At 40.5% G+C, this 16165-nt stretch overlaps 3 long non-coding RNA genes across 4 annotated transcripts in view; 2 read left to right on the plus strand and 1 right to left on the minus strand.

The window, feature by feature from the left end:
- LOC310837027 overlaps nucleotides 1-16165 on the plus strand; it is a 244651-nt gene that overhangs the window by 122567 nt on the left and 105919 nt on the right. The window lies entirely within an intron of this gene.
- LOC310837025 overlaps nucleotides 1-16165 on the minus strand; it is a 155292-nt gene that overhangs the window by 71962 nt on the left and 67165 nt on the right. The gene's annotated exons all lie outside the window — the stretch shown is intronic.
- LOC310837073 lies at nucleotides 942-5103 on the plus strand. The gene is made up of 2 exons (XR_014560407.1): nucleotides 942-1047; nucleotides 4829-5103. It is a non-coding gene; the product is annotated as an uncharacterized lncRNA (long non-coding RNA).

The raw sequence follows: 16165 nt of genomic DNA on the forward strand, positions 1-16165 counted from the left end.
CAAACACAAGAGCACTCTTCCCCACTGCGGTTTCCAACAACTGGTATTCAGAAGCATTATTGCCTTCCTCTAGGATTGCTTGATGGTTAATTTCAAGACAGTATCAACTCAGTCCTTATGTCTTTATGTTAATTTCAAGACAGTATCAACTCAGTCCTTTACTTTTTTATGCTGGTTTAAATAGCTCCAGCCTCAAGTATTTTACTGTTCTAGGTCTAGTTTCAGTGCTTTCATGTTCAATTTATTGTGCTTGTTTTATTGCATCTTGTAACTCAGCTCAAGCCATTGGTATGGAGAAAGGTAGATAAGACAATGGTATCAGAAGGCATGTTTTGGATTTGTCAAGCACTAAGGACAAGCTGGACCATAAAGAAGGCTGATCACCAAAGAATTGATGCTTTTGAACTGTGGTGCTGGAGGAGACTCTTGAGAGTCCCATGGACTGCAAGAAGATCAAACATATCCATTCTTAAGGAAATCAGCCCTGAGTGCTCACTGGAAGGACAGATCGTGAAGCTGAGGCTCCAATACTTTGGCCACCTCATGAGAAGAGAAGACTCTCTGGAAAAGACCCTGATGTTGGGAAAGATTGAGGGCACAAGAAGAAGGGGACGACAGAGGACAAGATGGTTAGACAGCGTTCTCGAAGCTACAAACATGAGTCTGACCAAACTGCGGGAGGCAGTGGAAGATAGGAGTGCCTGGCGTGCTCTGGTCCATGGGGTCACGAAGAGTTGGACATGACTAAACAACAACAAGGACAAGCTGGGTCCATACAAAATGGGTAGGCTGAACATGAACCAGAGTACAATCATAGTATTGGCACTTGAAATTTTAAAAAGTGGCAGAGCAGCTTTTAAACTAATCACTGTGGGAAGCAGGAGCTAAGGAACTTCTGGTTCAAATAAATCATCTTTAGGGAATTTATGATTGTTCAATAGGTGCAGCATAGATCTAGGTGGTGAAAGTGCATGGGGACATGGAAGGCATTCAAAGAGGCCACAGAGGAAAATTCACACATCAGGAGCAGCTGTTGTTCTTGTTGAGGTAATTTATATCTTGCTTCATATTACAAAAAAGTCTCTAACCGATTTGCAACATTACAAAACAATATAGATTCCAATCAGATTGGATCAAGAAATAAATGGAATATCCCTAGGAGAGAAAATATACAAAATAAGGGCATTTGCAGATAATTTAGTCTTAATGGTGGAAAATCCAAAGGAAAGCATAGCGAAGGGTCTAGAAAAAATGGGAAACTTTGGAAGGGTATCAGGTTTTGCTTTGAATAAAGAAAAAACGAAACTAATGGTAAAAAACATGGGAGATCAAGAGAAAAAGGAACTGGTAGAAAAATTTGGATTACAAATTGTAAAAAAAGTGAAATATTTAGGAATACAAATAACAATGAAAAATATAAATTTGTTTGAAGATAATTATAATTTTTGGGGGGAAGAAACAAAAAGAGAAATGGAAACTTGGACAAGATTGAAATTAACACTCTGGGGTAGAATGTCGGCTATTAAAATGAATATCTTACCAAAACTTCTGTTCCTTTTTCAAATGATTCCCATAATAGGTAAAGATGATTGTTTTAAAAAATGGAAATCGAACCTAACAAAGTTTATATGGCAAGGCAAAAAGCCACGGATCAAACATAAATTATTAACCGACATAAAAGAGCGGGGAGGTTTTGGACTCCCAGACCTGAGACTATATTACGATGCGGCATGCTTTACTTGGATCAAGGATTGGATCAAATTGGATAACAGTGACATTTTGGATTTGGAGGGATGGAACAACAGATATGGTTGGCATGCCTATCTAATTTATAACAAAGTGGGAGTCCATAAAGAATTTCTAAGCCACGTAATTAGAAATGCATTATACAAGGTCTGGGTGAGACATAGAAGGTTGTTAGAACCGAAAACCCCATTGTGGGTCTCACCGCTAGAAGTAATATCGGTTAAAAAGAAAAATACTATAGGAAGAAATGGCAATATACCAGCAGCTCCTAAAGGAAGAACAGGGCCAATTAAAACTAAGACCATACGATGAGGTGACCCAATACTGTACCACATGGTTACAATATCACCAAATTGCACAAATATTCAACCAGAATAAAGTAATAGGATTTGAAAAAGAAGAATTAAAATTACAAAAAGTATTATTACAAAACTCAAAAAAATATATATCCAAAATGTATAATTTATTATTAGAATGGGAATTAAAGGATGAAGAAGTAAAAGAAGTTATGATTAAATGGGCATGTGATATAGGATATGTAATTCTTTTGGACCAATGGGAGAAATTATGGAAATATGATATTAAATTCACGGCATGTTATACAATAAGAGAAAATTTTATGAAAATGGTGTACCAATGGTACTTAACTCCGGTAAAATTGGCTAAAATTTACAAATTAAAATTGAATACCTGTTGGAGATGCAAAAAAGAAATAGGAACAATGTTTCACATGTGGTGGGAATGCCGACCTATTAAACAATTCTGGAATGAAATCTATGAAGAACTCAAAAAGATGTTTAAAATATCTTTCAGTAAAAAACCGGAGGCATTCCTTTTAGGTTTAATTACAAATGATATCCCCAAAAATCAAAGGAAAGTATTCCTTTATGCAACAACAGCTGCCAGGATGCTTATAGCTAAAAACTAGAAAGGCAGAAAAATTCCATCAGTGAAAGATTGGCAAATTAAATTTTGTGACTACATAAATCTGGCAAGAATCACAGCTTACATAAGCGGACAATCGGACCAGAAATTATTAAAAGAATGGGGTTGTGCTAAAGAGTATATGAAAAAACATTGTTCTGGAGTAAATATATTGGTATGTAATGAATGATGCTTTACAGGGTTAAAGAAAAAGAAAAATGGTGTAAAAAAAAAGTACAAAGGTGGAAGTAATCTAATTAGACACAACAATACAGTAAGAGTAAATTTTTGAGGTCTTAGAACAAAGGAAGTCAATTTGTGTTTATGTACAAAATGATATGGTTTTTTTCTGTAGATGTGTGCTTTTTCGTTTTTGTTTAGTTTAGTTTTGTTTCCTTTGCTTTTTTCCCCTTTTTCTTTTCTGTTTTTTTTTTGTATGTTCCGGGTTTTTTTGTTTGTATAGTATTATTTTGGATTCAATGTTTGTCATTTTTGTTATGATTCTGCATTGAAAATAAACAAATAAAAATATATAGATTCCGCATTTTAAAATAGCACAGGGCAGTTAGATAAGCTTCTCTTAAACACCACTATAAACTAAAACGTTGTTGTTGTTGTTGTTTTTATCATCATCATCATCGTTAAAGGTAAAGGACCCCTGACAGTTAAGTCCAGTCGCAGACGACTCTTGGGTTGCGGTGCTCATCTCACTTTACAGGCTGAGGGAGCCAGCATTTGTCCACAGACAGTCTTTCCAGGTCGTGGTCAGCATGACTAGGCCGCTTGTGGCGAAACCAGAGCAGCGCACGGAAACGCTGTTTACCTTCCTGCTGGAGCAGTACCTATTTATCTACTTGGACTTTGATGTGCTTTTGAACTGATAGGTTGGCAGAAGCTGGGACTGAGCAACGGGAGCTCACCCTGTTGTGGGGATTCGAATCACCGACCTTCTGATCGGCAAGCCCAAGAGGCTCAGTGGTTTAGACCACAACACCACCTACCTCTTCGTTACCATTATACAATTATTTATACCCCTTTTTCCCTGACGAGGACTCAAGGCAGAGTTTTAGTGGGGTAATTGTTCTTAAAAAGGAGTCCAAAGATGTAGTGGGTACTACAGAAACTTGTTGGATTTGATAGAACTAATAGGATATGGCGATGGATACAAACTTTGGATGAAGGTCTGGATGTTGCTCTGTTCATCAAAAGTATTAAGAGTCCTTCGGAGGCCAAGCGAAGGGCCTTTACCTGTGCCCGTCTCAACTGTTTTCCTACAGCAGTTCTGTCGGGTCGTTACTCCAGAGTTCCCATCGCAAATAGAACATGCACCTGCAATGACACGGCTCTGGAGACTATGGAACATGTAATGCTCTTCTGTCCCAACTGGACAGATGAAAGATCTCGGTTTCTAACTCCTCTCGTGAACAAGCTTCATCTCCCAATCCAGCCTTGGATAGTGTCCCTTCTTCTGCAGGATTCTGACTGTTGGATTACCGAGATGACAGCTAATTTCCTGCTTAGTGTGATGAAGAGGAAAGCGGCACCAACTTCTTCTTTAATACCACAGATGTAGTCGATACGCCGCACAATCGTACCTGTTTTTGTACCCTCAGTCACTCGATGTTTTAAATCCCCCGTTACTTTTGTAATCCCCATTTTTTCAAAGTATTCGCCCAGGACGACATCCACTTTTATGTCCCCACCCCCATTTTATGTTGTTATTTCTATGTATATTATCCTATGGCCACATGGCTAATGCAATAAAATCGATGATAAGAGTCATACGAAGTAGAAATCCCCAAAGTGGCAGAATTACTGACTGGGAATGCTGCTGTCACACCCTAAAAATAATTTAAACTGGTATTCAACTAAATTTTCCTCAGAGAGACCTATTGAAATTAATTGCCCTAACTTAATCGTGTACAGTTACAGATAGGCAGCCGTGTTGGTCTGCCATAGTCAAAACAAAAAAAATTCCTTCCAGTAGCACCTTAAAGACCAACTAAGTTAGTTCTTGGTATGTGCTTTCGTGTGCATGCACGAAATCTGAAGAAGTGTGCATGCACACGAAAGCTCATACCAAGAACTAACTTAGTTGGTCTTTAAGGTGCTACTGGAAGGAATTTTTTTGTTTAATTGTGTACATTTATTTCAACAGGTCTGCTCCAAATAAAATTTAGTATCTGGTATGCATTTACACTACCACTACGCTGACCAAAACACCTACGATGATCAAGGAGGCATCCAAAGGAAGATGCATTCTTGTACTAGATGACTTCAGTTATGCTCATACTGGGTAAATGCATGCTCTGATCATGACAAAGAATTGAAATTTCTACAACAGTTGATCACAGAACTGACCGTCTGTATGAAAGATAAAATTTAGAGTCACCATGCAAGTTGATAGCTATTACAACATTTTCCCACAGTTTAGTTATGTGTTGTGTGAAGTACTACTTCCTTTTGTCTGTTCTGAATCTTCCAATGGTCAGGAAACTTCCTCCCTCCACTTTCTCCACAATATGCATAGTCAATGTTTCACATACCCCTTACACACCTTTCCCCCTATCCAAACCATTGATCATTTTCTTCAGCCCTTGGTCATTTTGGTTTCCCTTTTCTGATCCTGTTCCAGCTCTACAATAATCTTTCTGAGTTGCAGTGACCAAAACTATGCACAAATGCAACTGAAGCACAGACTTGTATAACAGCCCTGATACTGGCAGTTTTATTTTCACCCCCAGTCCTTGTTATTCCCAATATGAAATTACCCATTTTTACAGCTGCCACACACTGAGTTGACATTTTCACTGAGCTATCTACAATGACTCCAAGACCTTTTAGATGTTTAGTCACTACCAATTCAGACTCTGTACCACATACAGTGTGTGGCTTTTTGCCCCAGTGTGCATCACTATACAATGGCATATGCTAAATCACTCTATGAGAATGACTTCTTGTTGTTATCCAACTGTCTCGAAAGTCAATGGACTGCACTCCCAGGGGTGAAGTCACACCACTGTGTTCGCAGCACCAAAGTTACCTCCGCGTGTTGTATGGAGGTCCTGGGCTGCCCTGATGAAAAGCGCGCACACACACACACACCGGCCTCACAAAAGGTAAGGAAAGCAATACATTTGGCACCAACTTGGCTGCAGGAGTTGCTGAAAGAAAACATACAAGGCGCTATCTAGCCACCTTAGCGACTCCACTCCTGATTTGTGTAGGGTTTACTCCTTAGCCATCTCTTCTCCCAAATATATCCTACAAGGCAGCAGAGGTTTAGGATCAGAGTTTTCCTTCTTTTAGATGGGCTAGCTTCCCAGGTTAACGAGCCCCATCTGCCCCTCACTTCCCTCTACATCATGTGCAGAAACTGCTTTCTTCGCCGTTGGACCCACTATTGGTCTCATCTGCTCAATCCACCGGAGGCTGTTTTCACATGCAGGGGAAGTCCTTAAGTCATTGAAGGTTTGAGACCCATCAGCTACCCTCACTTGGTTTAGCTGGCCAGTCCAAGTCATTCCCTGGACGTGGCCGCTGTCACATGCTGACAGCTTCTAGGAGCCACAGGAGAGAGCTGACTGCAGGTTGGGGACCAAAGGTGGACAAACTACCCCCAGAAGCATGACGGCTCCCACACCCAAAGTACTGCCTCTCTCCTAACACCCCATGCTTCTCTTAGTATGACTAATATTGAATATAGCCCTTACATCTCATACCTGGTTTTGGGCACTCCTCCATATTAAGTCCAGGGCACAGGTTATAAACGTTATTAAAAAGTCAGAAATTAAATTGTTACAACAAAGGAAAAATAAAAGCTTATATAAAAATCCATATAAACTTATTTTTGCTCTCTGGCGCCATCTGTTGTTGAATGTTTAGAACACATTCAAAATGTATTCTTGTGACAAATTTAGCTGAGTGCCAGGGTTGCCTCCTCTCCGGTCGTTCCATGATTAAGGTGCTGTCAGTTAGGCTGCCTATAAATTTTACCTCTTTATCATGATTGGAATATGCATTTACTCTGGATTTTGTCAAGGATGCTGGACTCAGTGAGCCTTTGGTCTAACCCAGCAGGGCTCTTCTTATATTATGAGTGAATTTTTCTCATTAAGTGTAAGTATATTGGACAGATGGAATCAAACAAGAAGTACTCTTGATGCCACATGGTAAAGTCAAGCTTGGTAGGACAGAACTGATGCAAATTCACACCAGTAGTTCCTCTGAACTCTTATATACATTAGACTCTTATATACATTATAAACTGGAGTCTTATATACATTAGAGAACAGCACAGAACATGGTGATGCTACTGCTGCATCCTATGGAATATCTATGGACTCACACTGGGTTTTATGGACAGAATAACACATGAAGCAGCAAGAACAAAAGTCAACCCATAAACAAGAAGTAACAGACTCTTTGAGTACAAGTGAAAAACCTTTGAGTTCTACACATGTTTTTATGCTGTAAACTGCCCTGTGATCCTTGGATGAAGGGTGATATATAAATGCAATTAATAATAAATAATTATAACATGCACATATCAAATATGTTATACTCCCTTCTATTTTCTCTGTACTATATGCTTCGAAAATCCAACAAGACTTCACTAAGTGCTCTGGAGGACATTCCAACCATTAGGATAATCAAAAGCTAGGGAAGTGGGCTTTGTGCCATCCAACAGATGGCAAGAGCCCAGGCAGTCCAGAGTCCATCATGCATGTGCATCAATGTGGGAGTGGCAGAGAGCAGCATACCCAGATGGGAATATTCACATGGCCATCCATCCTGAGTTCCTGTCAGAGGAAAAAAAAATATCTCTAATCCTGGTTTGAGCTGGATTAAGCCAGAAGGATAAAGAGCAGGTTCAAGATCTACCTTAGACTGGTCCAAGGGATTTGTAAGGGATAAAGAAAACCACTTCCTAGTGTCCTGAGTCTCTCTCTCTCTCTCTCTCTCTCTCTCTCTCTCTCTCTCTCTCTCTCTCATATATTGGAGCCCCTCAGTGAAAAGTATTTTTTGTTCTTTCCTCACTAGGAACACATAGCAAAAGAGAAGCTATTAGGAAGATGGGAAGTGCCATCTAAAACAGGGGTAGGGAACTTTTGTCAGTCTGAAGACCACACTCCATGATGATTGGCAATTTCTGGGGCCACAGTAATGGGCAGGGCAAGAGCCAAAAAAGAAGAAGGGGGGGACAGGCAAAGCGAAAGATGCAACCCTTGACATTGTACAGCAGGCTATAGTCCAACAAGTGAAAACTGGAGGTTTCTACGCATTTCTTTCAACCCTCCATCCAAGTAAGCAAGCAAGAGGCAATTTCACAGTTCAAAGACACATTCCAAGCCAGAGCACTAGAGGAGGGAGCAGAGTGAGAGCCAGTGGATGAGGCTTGGGAAGATGGAGTGTGGCACACAGAGTTCCAATGGCCAGATAAAGAAACCGGGGGTGGGGTGGTGGTGGTCTTCATTCGTGAGAAAACACCTCCCCCCCCCCACACACTCCTGATCTATACAGTACATAGTTTAACTAAGACTCAGGAGCCATATAACATTAAAATTGTGATTTCTCTGAGGGTTGGTTTGTTTTTTATGATGGAAGACACCAAAGATGTGTAATGTAAGCAATTATTACAGGGGCATGCTGCAAAATAAAAATGCCACTGTGATCACCAGTCCTTCCCTCCCATTTTGAAAATATTTTAATACACAATAGTGGGTGAGTTTACACAACGGTTTTTGCCACCAGTTGTCCATCCTTTCCCCTTTCCACTCTTGCTCCTCTTGGATTGAATTATGAAGGAAATCCTGATATTTTTAAAAAGTGCATTTATCAAAAGTAGAAGTCCAACTACATAACCACTGCACCCCAAATTTCATTTGCAAAGCTGTGGTACATTCTTATTAAAGTAGATACTCTGGAGCCTTCTTTGACTATTCAATAATTCACTCTCCTAACTGCAGGGCTGTGTGAAAAGAGTTAAAAGAACACATAGGGACTAGTTTGCTATTTTAAAAAAATGCCAACCAATGCAGTGTACAAATTAAAAAGACAAGAAGAAATATAACATGCATAAAACCAATTCAAGTAAATAAATAAACAGAAGTAAAACTCAGTCTGTGGTTTTCAAAACCTTGTCAATAATTTGTTACACAATAATTTGGTGGAACAGGGAGGTTTTCACTATTTTCACTTTGGCCAGGGCACAGCCTTTGGCAATCCTCACAGAACTCTAGCCCAATGGTTGCCATTGATTTGATTTGAACTCATTTTATAATGAAATGGTTTTAGAATGTTGTATTATTTTACTGTTGTTAGCCGCTCTGAGCCTGGCTTCAGCTGGGGAGGGTGGGATATTATTATTATTACTACTACTACTACTACTACTACTACTACTAAAGGTAAAAAGAAAGGTGAGGTAAAGGACCCCTGGATGATTAAATCCAGTCAAAGGCGACTATGGAGTGCAGTGCTCATCTCACTTTTCAGGCCGAGGGAGCCGGCGTTTATCCACAGACAGCTTTCCGGGTCATGGGGCCAGCATGACTAGGCCACTTCTGGTGCACTGGAAGACCAAAATCAGAGCAGCACATGGAAACACTGTTTACCTTCCCGCCGGAGCACTACCTATTTATCTACCTGCACTGGTATGCTTTTGAACTGCTAGGTTGGTAGGAGCTGGGACAGAGCAACGGGAGCTCACTCTGTTGTGCAGAATCCAACCGCCAAACTTCCGATCAGCAAGTCCATGAGGCTTTAGACCACAGCGCCACCTGTGCCCTTAAAACATAAGGAGAAATATCTACATAGGGCTCCCTAGGTAATACATGTCATTATTTTGTTTCTGCGAGGGAGAATGCCATGCTCCAAGCATTCATGGATCAAATCTCAAATAGATGTGGAATCCTTAATAGGGCCACCTGGCCAACTCTTATTTCTGTAACACTGATTTTCTTTTTCTCCCACCACACAGACAGTTCCAATGCAATTACTACCAGAGGATTGGCAACTCCTGCAGCCAAGCTGGTGCAAAATTTATTGCTTTGTTGTTTTTTTTGGTCCACATCAATGAAGCCAAGGGGTCATCTGGGAAGCTCAGGACCTCCATACATACTGCCCAGGCTTGAACCATGGAGAGGCCACTTCAGTGCTGCAAACGCAGCAAAAACAATGCAGGAGGCAGCTGTTACTTGTTACCAGTCTCTGCAGCCACAGCAGGCAATGTGATTCTCCAGTGGTCTGACTTCACCCCATTGTTTCTCAAGACAGACAGATCACAAAAAGGTTTTCTCTTTCTCCCACCACATATACAGCTCCAGTGCAACTACCACCCCAGTAACCCCAGATACTATGAATCTTAGATTGACCAAAGTGTTTAATTCAGCATATCTGAGAATGAAAATAATACCATGTGGATATACTCTCTTTTTTGTCTCGGTTATAGCTTGGAATATTAGTGGAGATGGATAAAGGTTCCCTTTAATCCTTCAGAATGATTCAGCACTTCCCATCTGATTAGCACTTAAATCTCATTTGACAATGGACAAGCTAGAACTCTTGTCCAGTATATCTAAAATTTATCATCAGTACTAAGCTACTTGTCTTTCTGGTCAAGATCTAGATAGAGTAGCATCCTTTTGCACAAGGTAAAATCAGCCCTCTCTAATAACATTGATTTGATAAGGATAGGGGGAAATAACATTTCTCTTTCCATCCTCTTTCATGCTGAACACAAGATCTCCAAAAACAAGGAAAGAATGTTGCTTTGCAACTGATTTCTATGTAAAATTAATGAAAATAAAGGAATTGTGCTTCACCATTCATAATGAATAACTATGCCAGTTTATATCAACCTTTTCAGTTTCCACCTCTAGAGGGCTTTTAAAATGGGGTCAACAGCAAACATATCTTTACATTTGATCTAAGAGCAAGGAATACAAAACAACAGAGCTTACCCAGAGTGAATAAACAAAACAAGACCTTATCCTGATGGTGAAAAATCATGCAGAATACTAACTACAGCTCCCACCTTTATGCTAGATATGCATTGCATAGATCAAGCTGGTTAGAAAAGAAGACAGAACAGTGAGCAAAGATACATGGCCCCCATTAACAATGCTGAAAGATCAATGTTAGCTAAGCATAAGAATGACAATCCCATATGTCTGATTCAATAGGACATAGAGCACCTGCTAGCTGAAGAATACAATGCACAGAGATGATGGAAGGAAACAGATAAAAAAACTCGTATCACCTCCTAAAACTGACAGCCCGCCTTATCCTCAAGTGACACAATAGCTAGGTCCTTGAAACAGACAAGGTATTAAGGCATGAGCCAAAAGAGCAAGGCCTTCCAAGATTAAAGCCTCTCATTCACATAAGTAGGGCTGCTTCAAACTCTGCCCTTTAATAGAAAAAAATTCCCCAGGACTTAAAATTATTAAAAACAGCAAAGATAACATTAACAGATTAAACAGAAACACACTGATTAATAAACTTCAGAATAAAGAGAGCATTTGAAACAGAGGGTGGTGTAATGTTATGTATTTTGGCAGATTTTAATCTATTGCAGTTGTGTGGATAATGTCATTATACAGTTTACTCACTAGGTGGCACTGGACTTATTGTATCTGGCTAGTTTCCTGCTGTTATTCTGCTCTTGTTGGAGGGAGACAATTTAGTTGTACTACTTTCTGACTAGTGCATCATTTAGTTTAGGATTTCCATGACAGCAGCGCTTTTCATACCAAGCTCTGGGGCACTGCATTTTCTCCCTGAAGGACGGCTTGCCTATTATTGCTTACCTCTCCCTGAAGTGCACAACTCCAGTAGTTTTGGATGTCATTTAGGGATTAGTCTCAGTTCCCGTAGGCTCTGTGTCAAGGAGCAACAGTGAGGCTGCGAGTACTGAGTATGCAATATGAATAGATTCTTTGGCAGACAACTCAGTTATGCACAAGGCTCAATCAAGCTAGAAAAATTTAAAGCCATTGGACTTCAAGCACAATTGCACTCTCCAAATGGTGAATATTTAAAAATGTGGCAGCTGCTATAAAAGGAAATGTCAAAGGATCTGCAGGCTGAGCACGTGGTGTTCTTCTACTTCTTTGGATCATGGCCATAACAATTTCAGCTAAATTAAATAAGCTACTATAGGTAAGCTAACATTTCAAATGTTTTCTTTCATTGCTTTGTGGAATCTGTTAGGCCACTGCCTTTCTTTGATGTTCCCACCCAATTCTCACCCGATCTTCTTTGGAAAGCGTTTGATGAGTAGAGTATTTTGAGAAGTAATTAATTTCACTTGGCAAATGTGAGGTAGATGCATTCTTTGAGATCACACAGTTGTAGTGCCCTATTGTATAATCATGCCAGAGATATTTCTTTGTGAAGGTTTATTTTTCCTTTCTGGCTGAGCTGCTGCTAATATCCTGGCTTTTTCATTTGTATTGATTTTGCTGTAAGTGCTGTGTAGCATATATTCTGCCTTTTAGGCAGACAGAAGCTGTTGGGTTGCATTCTACTCCCAAGCACACTGGCGTGGTTGAGAACAAATGCTGGTCCTAAATTATTATTCAGCTTTATATTATCAGAAGCTTTTGAATAGGATAGTCAGGCAGAATTTCAACCTTGCAATGGCTCGTAACTCAAGCATAAGCAAGTATGAAGGAGATTACAACATTTCATACTTTGTCACTGCTGGGGACATAAGTGTTACCCATTGTTGTAGCAAGGTGAGTGGTAAAGACATTCTTTACAATAAAATAACTAAGGGCTGCATCCAACTAAGCTTTATTCTGAGTAGATCTATTGATCTTAATGGACCAGTGATGCCATGTCCTTTAACATCAGTGAGCCTACTCTGGGTAGAACTAGCACAGGATATAGCCATGTGTGTCTATTGTGCTAAGCCTGCTACTGAATCTGGAATCTTGAGGAAAGCAACTTCTGGCTCATAGGGTTGCAGAAAGTATTAATGAATGAGCAGTCTGCCAAAGGCCTGGGAAAAGGCCATTAGTGAATGGCACAACACCTTGCCTCACATCATTTTCCTGCTCATTGAGCACCAGACTTTGGGAAGCCCTGAAAAGCATACAACCACTACACCGGAGGCAGACTATGGTCTTTCAAATTTCAGTGGCATCCTGTGCAAGGCCAAAATTTGGCATGTGCCCTCACACCTTCCATTCTGCTCAATTCACTATGTCTTGGTTGTGATGCCCTGTGGCAATCCCTAGGCTCAGCACCCAGGGCAGCAGAACCAGTCACACTTCCCTAAATCCGCCTCTGACAGCACAACGCAAAATAATTCATTCTTTGTCAGTCTGCTAGCTGAACTGTCCCCTTGACACATGCATAATAATACTTAATATTTGCACAGTGCTTTCAAGTGTTCAGAGCACTTTGCATGTATCAAGTCACTGTCCTTACCTAACCCTATTAAGCCTCCTGAGAGACGTCAGCAGATAGAACTCCCATACTATAGATGAAATGTGTAAGACAGCGAGTAGCTGGCCTAAAGCCAACTACTGTGTTCGTGATGAAGGCACCATTCTGATCTGACTTTCTGATTTGCAACCGAGTCTCTCAGCCACTACACAAGGAAGATTTCTTACTCACATCAGAATGCATAGCGTGCAGTTTGGATCCCAGTTTTTATCATCCTGGGTTGCTTGGGAATGTTTTATGTATGTTTAAGGGTCATGCAACAGTGTAACTGTACCTAAAGTGCAGACAAGTATTTAAGGGTGTGAAAATACATACCTCCATGAGAAAGAGATATGTACATCTTACTATGGGAGCTGCAAACAGAGAGCTGACAGGCTAACATCCATGAGAAGGGACTCAGAAGCAGGTGCCAGGCTAACTAAAGAAACTTAAATTCACTCTCTCATTTATATCTCTGGGGAAGTAGCAACAGAAGGATATTAATAAACACTTCAGACACCAAGGAATACTATGCTGTTTATGCTCTTCTTTTATTAAAGAGAAAGACCCAAGCTTTAGATAGTGATTTGATAAATATGCAGCAGTCCTGAAGTTTCAGTTGCCTACACAGTGTGTACTTAATTGATCAGGTATCATGCACAGCTTTGCAGACAAGTCCATGAAAGTTAGTAGCCTACAAAAAATGATGCCCTGGCCCAATTCCCCAGTCATACCTATCTTAGCCTTCAAACATACCTTACAATAGCAGTTGCCATGGCCTCTTTTTTAAAAAAAAATACTAATGAGGTGAAACCAGCTTCCTCAGGCCTTTGTTGCTCCTGCAAATTAAGCTGTGGAGCCAGCTGTGCAGTCCTGATTGGCTGGTGCTTGTGATCATTCTTCTTCCCTATCCTTGAGTGTTACAACATTTTACAAAATGAATGTTCTGCTTTGTTGTTGCTGCTGCTGCTGCCTTTACAAAGAAAAAAGGGTGCAGGAATGATATTCTTATAGCATTTATCCATTAACATAGCAACTTTGTTTTTATTTTTAAAAAGTGTATCTCATTTGTAAAAAATAGTAAACCTGTTTTGGGATTAGCAGGACAAGAGTTGTTAGCTAACCAGCATAATATACAGCTGTCTCCAAGTACATGGATTCCTCATTATGGAGGGGAATCAGTGACTGAATCCAGACTTAATGCTGAACCATAGTTTAGCATATGGGAATGAGCCTGGTGAGACTCAGGCACATGCACTTCTCCTGAACCATAGCTGATTGTAACTAACCATGGTTACTTGTTTAATCTGAGCTGAGAATTATGGCTAGTGCTAACTGCAGTTTAGAGTGGGGAAACTATGGCTATCTGGATGTTGTTCGACTCCAACTTCCACCAGCCCCATCCTGGCCAAGGATGAGAAATTGGGGAGCTGTAGTTCAGAAACATCTGGAGACCCACATGTTCCCCAATCCATGTGTTAAAGGGAAGTGTGCTGAAGTTGGGTTTCCTTATATCACAGAGAGCATTAACCAGTTTGATTTGGACATAACAAGTAGTTGACAATGGAAGCAAAACCTCCCCATCTCCTCTATGTGGCTGTGCTGGGGGAGGAGAGGAAAGGAGGGAGTCCATGAGCCAGAATCGACGGACCCATTAAATTATGGTCTGTCCCAATTCTACATGGGAACAGGACTTAAGTCTGTCCCGTCCTGTTTCTGTGCAGATTTTTAAGTGGGGAAATATTCTAAGTAGAATTGTATGGAATAACATGGCTGCCCCCAATTTTCATATGGGGGCAGCCATGGTATTTTTGTACAATTCCTCCTGAGAACAAGGAAATGCCACCAAGTCGTGCTGCTCCCGGGGGAACTGCCTGTATTCCATTCAAAGCACACAGAAACAAGGAACCCCACGTGCTAGCCACTTCAGGCTGTGGGTAACTGAATTGCACATTAAAAAAAGTTTAAATGTAAGAAATATATCATACATGAACAGATGCAGCCTTGCAGCCGAGACCACATGGTATTTGCTGCAGATTCTGAAAGGAACCTACAATCTGATCCCAATCATGATCAGATCACATAAGGTCACTTTGGAATCTGATCTTAGTGGATTCCTCCCCCAAATCCTGAGCAGGAGCCTCATGGATGTAATGCTAACCCATAATTTAATGTTGCATGCAAGCCAAGTCAATAATGTATGTCAACAACATGGTGAGCAAACTTCCCAGAGTGCAGCTATTTGTGTTTTATAGGTATGTGCCAATTGTGGTGTATCAATGTGCTAAGAAATAAAAAAAGAACACAACTCTCTTCCCTAGTTAGAGAAGTTTCTGTTTTCTTGTTTGCTGCATGCAACTGGTGGGAGTGATGCTTTCCACTAGTAGTATGTGGCATGCACTGGTGTGGTGTACTTTGTTTACTTCTGCTCTCAACTTACAGCATATATGCACATATACATTTGGACACATCAGTCTGTTTGACTCTCCCTTCATTTAAATCAATAGGGCCCCAATTGGATTTTAGCAAGGATGCATCCTACCAGTGGTGAACCTATGTTTTTAGGGCCCTGAAGTCTGAAATGTCATGGGGGCTCCTTTGTAACCAGCAACGAGGTCTGGCTAACCCCTTGTTACCTTCTTCAATGGGGTTGTTCCATGACAGATCACCACAATTTTTTAAAAATTAACTACTTTGTCTCAGAAATGCCTTATGCCTTATAGTTTTTGAGCCCCACGTTGGGCAAAAGATTCCTGAATTGAAGCGAGTTGGGCTACATGATCCATAGGGTCCCTTCCAACTCTAAAATTCTATGGTTTGTTTTTCTGGATTTTCTAGCAACATATTCACAGTCAGTTTCATCACTGGAGAGCTTCCTTGCAATGTCATTTTCTGGAGACAATATGCAGAAAGAATTTAAGCGCTCTTCAGCGGAACAGCCAATTTACCACAACGCTTCACCTTTGCAGCACCTTTGCAGCACCTTGCAGCAGTTTCAAGACTGTTGAAATATATACCACCAAAAATTAATTGATTTGAGTCATGCTACTCAAATTGGGTC

Source organism: Podarcis gaigeae (assembly GCF_964106915.1).
Source record: "Podarcis gaigeae genome assembly, chromosome: Z".
Classification (NCBI taxonomy): domain Eukaryota; kingdom Metazoa; phylum Chordata; class Lepidosauria; order Squamata; family Lacertidae; genus Podarcis; species Podarcis gaigeae.